Source organism: Chelmon rostratus, chromosome 18 (assembly GCF_017976325.1).
Source record: "Chelmon rostratus isolate fCheRos1 chromosome 18, fCheRos1.pri, whole genome shotgun sequence".
In the NCBI taxonomy this organism is placed as follows: Eukaryota; Metazoa; Chordata; class Actinopteri; order Chaetodontiformes; family Chaetodontidae; genus Chelmon; species Chelmon rostratus.
Genome location: NC_055675.1, coordinates 11,925,636 through 11,938,028, shown reverse-complemented (window position 1 = coordinate 11,938,028; position 12,393 = coordinate 11,925,636). Strand labels below are relative to the sequence as shown.

At 42.4% G+C, this 12,393-nt stretch overlaps 1 protein-coding gene across 2 annotated transcripts in view; it reads left to right on the top strand.

Annotated features, from left to right (window-relative positions):
* The window catches only part of nkain2 (sodium/potassium transporting ATPase interacting 2), a 76,958-nt gene that overhangs the window by 41,510 nt on the left and 23,055 nt on the right, over positions 1 to 12,393 (top strand). The window lies entirely within an intron of this gene.

The following is a 12,393-nucleotide window of genomic DNA, read 5'->3' as shown; positions in this document are numbered from 1 at the left end:
AAATGACAAACCACTGGCAGGCTAGAGAAGTACTGAGACTAACACATTTTTGGTTGTGGTCTTTTAATGGGATTTGTTCACATGAGAATACTTTCACTTAACATTTAGCCACAAATATCCTTTGTGATGACGGCTGCCTCCCACGAAAGGTTTTCCTAGCTGACAAGCTGTCGTTAGTTCAAGCCATCGACTTGTCGTTGCACGCTTATGATATTAAGGTAATTATTTAGATAAAGATTTTTGTGGCATCAACACGATGGATGATGCATACTTACAAATGAACTAGCTACAGACTTGCTCCACTCACAACTGGTCTCCTTTGATGACGATTAGGGGGCAGCCCTATTAGTCAGATCACGAATCTTACACGTTGCAGACATGCACAATGCAAATGTGAGTAGACCCTACTCCAGTCCAGAGAAGGGGGGTAATATACTTGAAGTGCTTGAAGCTGAGAACTATGCAAAAAACTAACTCAAACCCATGGATGCCTCCCCTGAAAGAACCGTGAGAGAGACAAAAGTTGTCTCCGTGTGCACTCACTCTTACCTCACACAGATGCAAGCCGGCGTCTGTACTCGCGTCACTGTGTAGCATCGCTCTGCTGTTGCGAGTGGAAGGTGCGTTTGTTAGTTCACAAACATCCTGCTCGATAAAAGGCTGAGGAATGATCTCCCTGCTTTGCCCGCAGGCGTTGAAATCGGCTTTCTTCCTGTCTCTGCTGACAGGAGGGGTCACATAATTTCCGTGTAAATTCAGCTGCCTTAATCGTGGGGGTAAGACCCTGTCAGTGGCTACTTCCACAGAATGCTTACTGACACAGCAGACTACAGTAGGCTGCAGAGGAGTCACGACCAGGTAGGCAGATTGGAGAGATTTACAGCTATTCAGCATCTGCCAAGAATATTGACAACATGAGATGATTTATGCGATCGGATTGAAATCATTCTCTAATGCTTCTTGTTCGCATTTCTACTTGGTTTTGTTATCGGATCAGATCTGATTCACCAACAAGTTATAATTCTCACAGACTGGTTTCCGATGATGTTAAGTGTGTTTGTAAGAAATGCGGGTCTGTTCTTTGCATTGCTCTTACACACAGATTTAGATATGATACATGACTTGAGGTTGTTCAAGTCTTTTCAGACTAACTTTGCAACAATTTTGACTCTCTGCAGCAAAATAAGTCGATTATCAAGTTGGACAATTAATTAGGGCCAATCAGCACTTCTGTAAACAGAAGAAATCAGTTGATGGGGAGTGCTGATTATGGCTGATTACACTCTGTGGTGTGGTGTTGAAAAAAATGTAGTTTTCCCACCACGATTTGCTCCAAATTACCCGTTCTGTTGGACGGTTATGTAACAGGTCTGCTACTCGTTTAATAAATTGCACAAATTGCAGTTACAGCAGCACACATCATCTATCCTAATCCTCGTTTTATTGGTATTTCCAGCTTTTCGATCATAATTACCGTTAGTTTGGACTGAAACTTAATTGGTGCATATTCTTCTGCTAGTTTTTGTGTTCCCTGTGGCGCTCACTGACTGTTCAATACACTCATCCCCAGCCTGCCTGCTCTTCCCACACACACACACACACACACACTCGCACACACACACACTATGCACCTTGTTAAGTTTTGTTGCCATCCAAACTATGTACAGAAGTTTAACAGTGAGTCAACAGTTGTATAAAATCCCCCCACCTTCTGTCTAGAAGCCTGCAGCTTCATTGATCTATGATTTTAATGATATTTACACCTCTCACTTCCCAGACACCTTGTTTTTAACAGTTACAACAACCACTGGGAATACATGGCACTGCTGTTTGGCTTTTGTCTTTATCACACCATTTTGGAAGGCTAAAGAACAAGTTAGAAACATCTGGAAAAGTGAGGTAATAATGGTTCAAAGGTTAGTTAACTAGAATAAAATTCATTATATCACCAAATGTATCATTTATGTTCTGTTATAAAATTATATGAGTCTAGTATTTCTCTTCATTTCATTCGAAAAGTCTTTATTAACAGGCTTCAGCCCTCCTGGCCCAAATCATCACATCTGGTTTCTAACGAGGGTGAAGCAGCTAGTTAATTAGGGCCACCTTTATCAATTACCCGCTGACCAATCAGAGAGAAGCACGCTCGAACCAGATGCTGAACAGCTTGTTTTTATGACCAGAGCAGTTTGTGTGCGTCTCACTCAAGGGCACATCAACCTTGACCCAGTTACTGAGGGAGAGGGGAGCCACAAATGTACCACCACCACCCTCACCACCCCCACCCCTGCCAGATTCACCAGCTGTTGTATGAGATATGAATCCATCATCTACCGTTCCCAGGGCTTGTTTACTGACCTGAGGGCTATTATTACACTGGACCACATGTAAAACAAGTACGGCTATGTTTGCGATTGTTGAATGAAGAAACTCCCCAAAAGACGATGAAATCAGATTTCTGCTTTGTTTAGGACGACTGCATACTGCTGAAACAAAGAGGATCATTTTACTGTTGTGCTGTTTGTTGCATAAAAAGATGTATGATGAAAAGTATTCATTGACAGACTGCCACTCAAATATGTCTCCTCATAAGTTGATTACCTGTTGCGCTAATAAGCAGCATCTTGTAGCAGTAATGTGTCTGTAAAGTATTGCTGGTTCTAACAGAACTACATGTATCTATAATCCCTCTAAAAATTAGACAAGAAGTGAGAAAGAAACTGTTGGGAAAAACACAAAAACCAGCAGGCTTGTATGTTAGCATTAAAAAAAAAGTAAGCTTAGCCTTAACGTTAGCTCACTTAGCTCACGTTAGCTTGCTTTGCATGTGGAGGCAAAGTTGTAATGCGCATTTTCAGCCGCTAGCTTTCGTGTTTACAGACAGTAAGCGTGAGTGAATGGTTGATGTGCAGCAGGCTGACGAGCAACAAAATCTGTCTCCACATGTTTGCTAAAGGAATATGGCTGCGTCGAACATTTTAGCAACTTACGCTAAACCCAGACAGTGAAAGTATTTGAGCGAATGCTGAACCACACATTAGACAAGAACAACACCCGTAACCACTGTAACTCCCAAGCCTCCCAATTTACACAAAAATTAAAAAGATTTACGTCTTCATTTTTCATAAGACGAAGACTAAAACTGACTGAAAATCAGGTGCCAGAATGAACTCCTCACTACGGTCGGCAGCTTACCAAATGGTCACAAGTTGAAATCTAACGTCGTGTACCGTAGACTGTACAGGTTTAGATTTGGGTCACAAAAGATCAAAAAGACGAGCAAGATGAGCACGTACCAGAGTGACATTTTCTCCCTGCTCAGCCTCGCCGCTTTTTAATGCGTCGCTCTCGCTGAGCGAAGTGGATCAGAATAACTCGTTCCTGTTTGATAAGGGTAATGATGGTGTGCTCTGCGCCTCAAGAATGCTGCGATGTAAATGAAAATCTCTTAATCTCCCTCTCTGTCACTTTCCGATGCCGCTTCCCTCTTTGTTGGCCTCTCTTTCTCCCTCCTCCTGTGCCTCGCGCTCTTCATCTCCGTGTAATTCATCCCTCCTCTCCCTCTGCTCACCCTATAATCAAGTCTTTTTCATGTTGTTTTGCAAAGTGCCATGTGACTCTGTCCCATGCTCCTCTTCTGTCTCGCTCTTCGTCACCTTCTCGCCTCCTTTTCATTCACTCTCTTCCTCTGTATCCCCAATGTCAAGACTTGAGGAGATGTGTCCCTGCACTTCTATTTCATAGCGATTCACAGTGCAGGGCTTTATGTATTGGCCAGTACCGAGTGCCAATTTAATACATTTCTTTATACACTAAGGCCATTACTTTGGGGTCACAGGACAAAAGTGATTGCGACAGACTCCATTTTTCTTCATTACAGAGATCCGACATCTTTCTGTGTATGAAAGAGGCAGAGCATCAGCCCGGCTTTGATTTGTGCCATGCTATCAGTGACTCTTGGATTTGTATTGTAGCTTTGATGTAATTTTCCAGTGTTTTATCCTTGAATAGACCCGATATGCGCTTCCCCGGTGCCAGCAGTGTACGTTTATTAGAATACTGATCAGGCTGTCAGGGAGGTAAGTGAATACGTAGAAGCTGGGCATCCTATTCTAAATGAACGAAATTGAATTTACATACATTTGGATGTTGTATTAAACAACAGAAAACAGTGCAGGCAAAGAGAACAAATCCATTCAACGCCTTTCATGATGACAGACATATTTGTTGTGAAATGCGTCAGTTTAAGTGTGCAGAACACTCTGTGCAGACTGTTTGATGTTCTGCAGGTGAACTGCAAACATTCCTGGCATTAAGTCAGAAAGATTAGGACTGAAAGATCTGAAATTTGCCAAAAGCCTATGGCATTTCATCTTTATAGGGAAAAATAAGCCCCAGACAGCGAGTGGAAAGGTGGAAGAGACAGCGAGGAGCGGAAATGCGTCATTGCTTGTCAGCTCAGTTTGAAGCCCTGATGTCAGGCAGCCAGATGGACGGACGTTGGAAGAACAACACAGATCATCATGATGGAGATAATAGTGAAGTGGCTCTGATGAGGCATCATTTGCGTCAGTTAACAGGACATTGTGAGGCGCATGTTGCATGTCAGTGATGAGTCACTGACATTGTCCCACGCAGACAGTAGGCCTGTAACTCAAAGTTGGAGGCAACACCGTCAATTATTTTGAGCTTGACAGTCTGAGCTTGACGTTGTAAAGAGCAGCTGGAAAAACACCCCAACTTAATGTCCACGCATTCTCTCATTCTGGAGCTTTCGACATTGCCACGCAGTTCTCATCTGCGTTTTCAGCTTGCTCAGTTGCAAGCGTAGGTGTTTTCTAGAATTCAGAGCAGCCCCCATTATTCGTCTGGCAAGGTACTGCTGCGGCCAGTCAAACACTTGAGAGCCCTCATTCCTAGTAGATTGCTTTGTACAGTGAACGCAATGCTTCTACTGTTCACCTCACAATCCTTGCAGCAAAACATAAAAGGTGATAAAGTCCTGTGGATTGGACGGATCTATATTTCATTGTCTCACAGTACCTGAAGCAGCACACCCACGCCAATTTCAGTCTGAGCGTCCGCGAAGACTTCTTGTTCGCGTTGACTAAGAAGTTGAGCTTGACAGATCATTCTTGACTGTGGTACGAAACTTGAGAAAGCCTCCTTCACAACCACAAAATATTTTTTTTTACAGCTGTTCACAGATTTTCACACAATGCCACTCGCATATCAGCTGCTTGTCTTGTCAGACGGCGGAACAGCATCCTTCCACACGTCCACCCCCCCCACACACACACCTTTCCAACATGGCAATTTCGTGACTTTCTGGAACCCACAATCCGAAAATCATGCATACTTCAGGCCGCAGTTGGCCGGGTATGTGGAGGTGTGAAAGTAGACTCTATTTTTTAAGCCTATTTTTCGTTCTTCACACAACAACTTCCTGCACTGCCAAGTTCAACAGTACGAACGCCTTTCAGAAGAGAGTGCCATTATTTGCATTTGAAAGAGTATTGCGTCTCATCCTTCTCCACTTGCTGGAGCAAGTGGAGAAGGATGAGACGCAATACTCTTTAAGTGTGACCACTCAGAGCAGCTAAACACTTTTGCCTCCAGGCTCGACTTGACAAACCAGTTTGTTTCAAACACACCCAAGAATTTCTTATTTGTTTGTTGTTATATAATGATATGAAGGAAACAAAAAACCTCTGTATCTGGGAAGCTGTCACCAGAAAATATTTAATGTCAAGACACTAAAATGGTCTATTAAATTTAAAAAGATACTGATTGATGAAATGCTTTATCTCCAGTCTTGTTATGACATGTTTGCCTTCTCAACCGTTCGCGTTTGATGGAACTTTCTATCTAATGTGTATCTTTGCCTTCCATAAGGCCCCTGTAGAGCCCCAGAGGCAAGATAAGGTGTACATCCAGTCTTGACAGTAATTTAAGTTTAAGCCTGAGATTCATACCATATATCAGGCTGTCACACTCCCATCCTCCCTGTCACTCGCTACTGCACTATCTAATATAGCAGCAATGCCATAAAATTAATCTTTAAAAAGATTTCTGATGTGGCATCCCTGACAGATTTGGAGAAGGAGCCTGTGGAGAGAGAGAACTGTCACCGTGTTGCAAAACACACACATACACTCGCATATTCAGCTCTCTCTTACACACTCACACACATGCACACACTCTTAGACAGCTAACTGTCAGTAGTCCACTGTGTCATATAAAGGATGCAGCCACCCTCTGGGCGTCTGATGACACACAGATACATACACACATACGCCACACTCAGCTGTCAGTCATTTACTGAGGAGGTGGGGTGCTGTGTGGGAGGGTTATCCCGCATGCTTTTTTGCATACTGTATGTGTGAAAGTGCATGTCTGCAAGTGTGCATGTGTTGGCGTCTGCCTGCTCTGTCAGTTGTTGGAAAATCTGTCATTCATTGTATCAGTCGGAGGAAAACATGAGGGACACACGCTTGCATATGTGCACGCACCGGATCCAAACAATCCTAAAACAGTGCCATTTCCAATCACACATCCGTCCGGGCATCCAGTTTCAGTGGGCACACACACAATGGAGCGGTGACAGAGAGAGGGAGGAGTGACCACAGGGAAAGTGGTAAGATGGGAGATGGAGAGTGAAAGATGGAGAGAAAGGGGGAGAAGCTGAAACAAAAGAAGACAGAGAGACCTGCAATAGAGAAGGCAGGCATCAGAGGCGGACAGAGAGACGGAGAGGTTCAGACAGGCGGAGGTATGATAGGAGCTATGGAAGATGACATGTGATGGGACGAGGCCACATGTGAATCAGTGTCCCTTTCAAGAGAGGAAAGCGAGACGAGAGGGAAAGAGGGGACAAGGGAAAAAGTAGAAGCAGAAACACTGAGAAAGTTAGAGCTGCAAACCTCTTAGGAAGATGGCCTTGTTTATCTAACAGGAAGAAGTCAAATATGTCCCTTTCCTATCAATTTCATATCAACATCAATAGCTGCTGTTGTCAGTGCTTTTTACTGCAGGTTATATTATACAAGAAATATGACAGTAAATCAAATTGAAAACCGCCCAATTCATCCTCGAAGGGAGTAAAAACCAGATTGCTGGGGCCAGTTTGAATGCTAATAGTCACTTAATTTTACTCCCCTCAGTATTCATTCTGCGCCACCAATTGAGACGATGAATGAGAGGAACCCACACATTTAATCATAGACGTTCTAGTTAAAACATCGACCCTGATTCACTGAGTTAATGCATCAGCCCTGGCTGTGTTTGATCAATGGATGCATTTGTTGAAATCATGGCATGAAATTGCCTTTTTTCAACACACCTCTAGTGGGACATTCCTACCAGCCAATTTGATCATTTTTAGCCCTGAGGTGATTCGATTTGATTATTCTTTGTTACTGTATAGTTTCGTGCGCAATGACGTCTTTGTTTTCACCCGTTAGAACAGAACAAGCTGATTGAACAAAGATTGGCTGTATGCCGGAGTAGATAATGGATTTGATTGACTTGCCTGCTGCAGTCAAACTTGTTCCGGGGTTTGGATGGTGGCTGGTGTTAATTTCAAGCCTTGATTGTAATGGTTTCACCCTGGCTGTGTTAGCAGTAATGTTTGTTTTATTGTACATGCAAGAGGACACTGCTTAGGTACCTATACTTTGAAATCCCTTTAATGCTTATTTCTTGATGGTTTGGTCAAATAAGTGTTCTCAGAACTGAGTAAGGCCAGAGGAATGTCATTTCTACAGATTATAACATTTTACTCAGAAAAGTTATTGGACTTCTGATCAGTGATGTCACCACCTTCCCAGATATCAACAATCAGAGGTAATAACATTGTTATTACAACCAATAGGAACGATCTCATAATTATAATCATAATAAACCACAAATGTGCCTCATTAGCTTGATCTTGAACAGAGGGTCAATATTGATGCTCATATAAGCTCTGTTTTAGTCAAACATATCGGCAGTGTGCCAGATAAAGTTACATGATGAAGAAGATGTAGAAGCTGCATGTGGACAGAGGGGTGGGTGGAGATAGAGGTGGGGACTACTTAGATCCATGCGTACAACATGAAAGCTAGAGCTAGAGCTAGAGCTAAACCTATGTAAGGTATGAAGGGTTTTTTTTCATGGAAAAAACTTCTAAATATGTAATTGTGATTAAACAATTAATTAATTACTAGAATTTTTTTTACTATTAATTATTCATGTTTTTATATTCATTTAATAATGTTGATTACAGCAGCATTAATGGGCAGCTACTTCGTTCATGTGTGCAGATTTTTACTCATTTTCTCAATGCACCAAAATAAAACACAAGCAAGAATTCTGGCATAGTGCATAAGGCGTGGCTGGTGCGTTTTCAAAAAACCAATTAACCCACTAAAAGAATAAATTAGCCACCCCCCGTCCTTCGTGCGATTGTGGATCCCACCTGGGGTACGGCTAGTAGCGCTATAATTGGCCCACCAATTTGAGAGATCGACAGGGTTAATATGGTTGTGTTGAGGCATTTGCTTAGAGATGGTAATGGGTTTGTAGTGGTTAAGGTCAGGGTCAGGAAGAGACTTCATCTTTTCCCACCCACCCCTGAACCCCTAGAACAAACGTACACACACATAGACACAAGCAATTCCCTAATACCCCCGACCAATCTGATAGGGGAGAAGTGCTTTAGGCATTATGGGTTAAGGCCTCATCTAACACCCATGGGAAATCACAGCAAAACAATGTAGGGAGATGCACCGTGACTGATGATATTGGTGCGAAATAACGTAGACAGAGTGACATACAGAGAGTCAGCGGAGAGAGAGAGAGAGACTGATAGAAAAGGCTATAGAGCCACAGATAGAGGTTCAGTTAAATAGAGTGAAAAATTGACTTCGGAGAGAATAAAGCTAATATCGTCCCCTCCCTGATTTTCTGCCCTTTGGTTTGATGATGGCCGATCATTCTCGCTGCCTGCTGGACGGACTGAACGTCTGATTGTTGTTGTCTGTTTGAATATCAAGCTGAATGTGTCTTGTCTGTCTTCTCCGTCTCATGGCTGCCGGAGCGCGCACTGTATGTGTGGAGTATTTGAAAAGGTGTTAAATTATGTGCCAGTCGGTATGCAAGGTGTGCGTAATCTGTGTGGACTCTCCTTCCTTATGGGGACAAAATGCAAGTCACCATAATGTAATATATCCTGAAAAACAGTGTTAATACAACAGCAACAACAGCAACAGTAAAGTTTTGTTTACATCACATCCAACGTGATCAGAATTGAATACCATGTTGCTAAATAATTTATTTCCCACCTTTGTATTATACTGTCATGATTTAGAGCTGTATTTTTTGTTGGAAACAAACATTTTTTTTCCGGTTTGTCCGTCTTTTTTATTGATTGTACAACTACTCTTAAATTTAGCTTCAGGTAGCATCTGAAGGACAGACTGTCAGACTGTCCGAAGAAATACCGTTTTCAGTGGTCTTTTCCCCCTCAGTTCCTCTGTCTCTTGGGAGTGGAAGACAAAGGAAAATAGAGAAGTGGGAAATAGAGGGGAAATTGAGAGAGAGAGAGAGAGAGAGAGAGAGAGAGCAGGGTGAAGAAGAGGAGTAAGAGGTGGAGAGAAAGGCAAAGGAAAAAAACAGATGTGGTTCATTGAAGCGGCACTAGCCCACAGTCAGAGACAAAGACCTGAGAGCATGAGTGCATGATCCTCAACTAGCACACTGGAAATTATAGACTGTGTGTGTTTATGTGTGTGTGTGTGTGTGTGTGTGTGTGCGTGTGCGTGTGCGTGTGTTCGTATGAAGGAGAGGGTGAGAGAGAAGGGGATAAGAGAAGAGAATATGAGAATATGTGAGGGAGAGATGTGGAGAGACTGGAGACTAAAAGTCAGAAGTGGCGCTTACACACACTAGCGCACACTAGCACACACACACATACACACGCACACACACAGTTAGATGTATTAATACAAATCTAGCCAATATTTTTTTGTTTGAGCTTGCGAGACAAACAGCCCATTCATCACCAGACAGATTAATATCTCAAGATTATTTTGGAGCTATGGCTTCATCATCCTGATGGGTTAAAAGCTGCAATGCTAAATAAATTCCACCATATAAAATCAATACATCAATGCCAGTGCACAACTGCAATTTAATTGTTTTGTATTCCACTGGTGAGTATGGAATAATTTGAGTTTTGCCTCCAAATCCTCTGTGCAGGTTGTGAACAATAAAAGTGTTTATATTTGTTATTACTGAAGCGCTATCTCCAAACACTGGTTCTCTACTTTCTTTTGGAAAAATAGGCTTAATTTCAAATGTGTTTTTTATTATTAGATTTTTTCCATCTGTGGTGGTAGGCTCAGTGCTGCTGGATTAATGGAAAGGAGATAATACCATCTTTTATTATTAGTACCAGTCTGCTTCCAAGCTATATTACAGCCCTGTAACCTCAGTGAAGTCATGCACAGGCGCAGGATCATCAGACGCAGCTAAGTAGAAAAGGAAAAAACAATGGTGCCTTTCTAAGTCTCCTTTATGTGTTATGTTTGGTACTGATGTGGCTAAGTGACACCATATAGACAACATGACATCATGTTGACATCACTTCAGTGCAGGTACAAAGGAATGCCATGCAATAGCTCTACATTTTGAGAAATGTGCTTATTTGAGTTAGATGAGAAGATGGAGACCATTCTTGCTAAATATGAAGCTACATCCAGGAGATGATTAGCCTAGCCTACTTTAGCATATGTATTGGAAGCAGGGAGAAACAGCTTCCCTGCCCAAAGGTAATAAATCTGCCTACCTGCATTTCCTAAATCTTGTTTGTTTTATCTAAAAAATGATGTGTAAAAACAACACAAATTGACTGACGCTAAGAACTCCAGCATCCACTAAAGCCCCTGTTAAACCACAACACATTCACTTGTTGCGCTTCGGTTTATGTGCAGATATACAGATTAGAGGCGCTGTAGGCGGATGTTGTGACCTTTGGGCAAAGCCAGGCTAGCTTCTTCCCCTGGTTTCCAGTCTTTAAGCTAAGCTAAGATAATCGTCTCCTGCTGCAGCCTCATAGTTAACAGACCAACAAGACCGCAAGAGTGGTGTCGATCTTCTCTGAGGAAGAAAGCAAATGAATGTGTCCCCCCGAATGTCAAGTGGTTCCTGTAAAGTAGACGTACTGAATAAAGAGTGAATACTAAGATTTGAAGCAGGTTAACTCTTTCTACACAGTTTCTACCAGAGTGGGTTGACTCACTTTTTCTTTTCACCATTTCTCTCTCCATCTAAACTTTTTGCTTCCATTTTTTATTGTGAAAGCTCACCTAAAACTGCTCTCTGTGTTCCAAAAAAGCTTCGTGTAAATTAGGTAATGTTTTTTTGTCCAAATGGAAGGAAGTTGCATCGTGTTTTGTTCCTGTATGCCACAGGTGTTAAGTACAGCTACTTTTGCCAGAGTAACAGCTTGGTCGAGCGCGGACAGTCTTCACGATGCGTCCCTTTGCACCACCTTCACAGGGAACACTGCGGGATTAGCAGCAGCGCGTCCTGCTTTGCCTTGCTGACATTTTGCCAAATTCAGCTTTTGACTGATAATTACTTTCGTGTTTGTGTGTGTTTGTTCGAGAGGCTCATTAGGAAAGCACTGATAGAGACTGTACTGAAATAATTATTGCCCCCCCCCAGCCCCATTTAACAGAGAGAGAGTGAGAGCAGTGAACTACAGAGAAACAAAGAGGAGAAAGAAAAGAGGGGAAGAAAGGAAAGACATAAAAAGAGAGGGGGAAAGATTTGGAGCAAGGCAGTGACAGTAAGAGACAGACGGAGGCAGAGTGATGTCAGAGAGGGAGCAAGAGAGAAATTTAGAGAGATTTTACTCATTAAAAAGAGGAGCACAACAAGGGGAGATGCCATTAATCAGAGCTCTGCACTAATGAGGCATTTACTCATTACGCTGAAATAGAGAGGGGCCGAGGAAGAAAAGGAGGGGAGGAAAAGGGGAATGGGAGAGAGGGAGGAAAGCGAGAGAGAGAGAGCGAGAGAGCATAGTATAAATTAATAGAGAGGGGAACAAGAAGAAATTAAGCAAGAGAGAGAAGAATGTGGAGGGAGGTGACAGTCAGGTGTGAATGTGGAGGGAGGATAAGTGGCTCAGGTCCACGTCTTAGAAATGAATCTCTTTGGCTCACTGTAAAGATCTGCCGTTTGTGTTCTTTACTAGAAGTCGCATTAAATGCTGCTGTGAAAAAGTGTTTCCTGTTGGAAACTGGAAGTTTCAGCTAAATAGAAAGAGTACGAAAACGCCCAGTGACTTGCTTTAATTAATTTCACTAATTTATACAATGAAGAATTGTCAGATACGTGACAAAT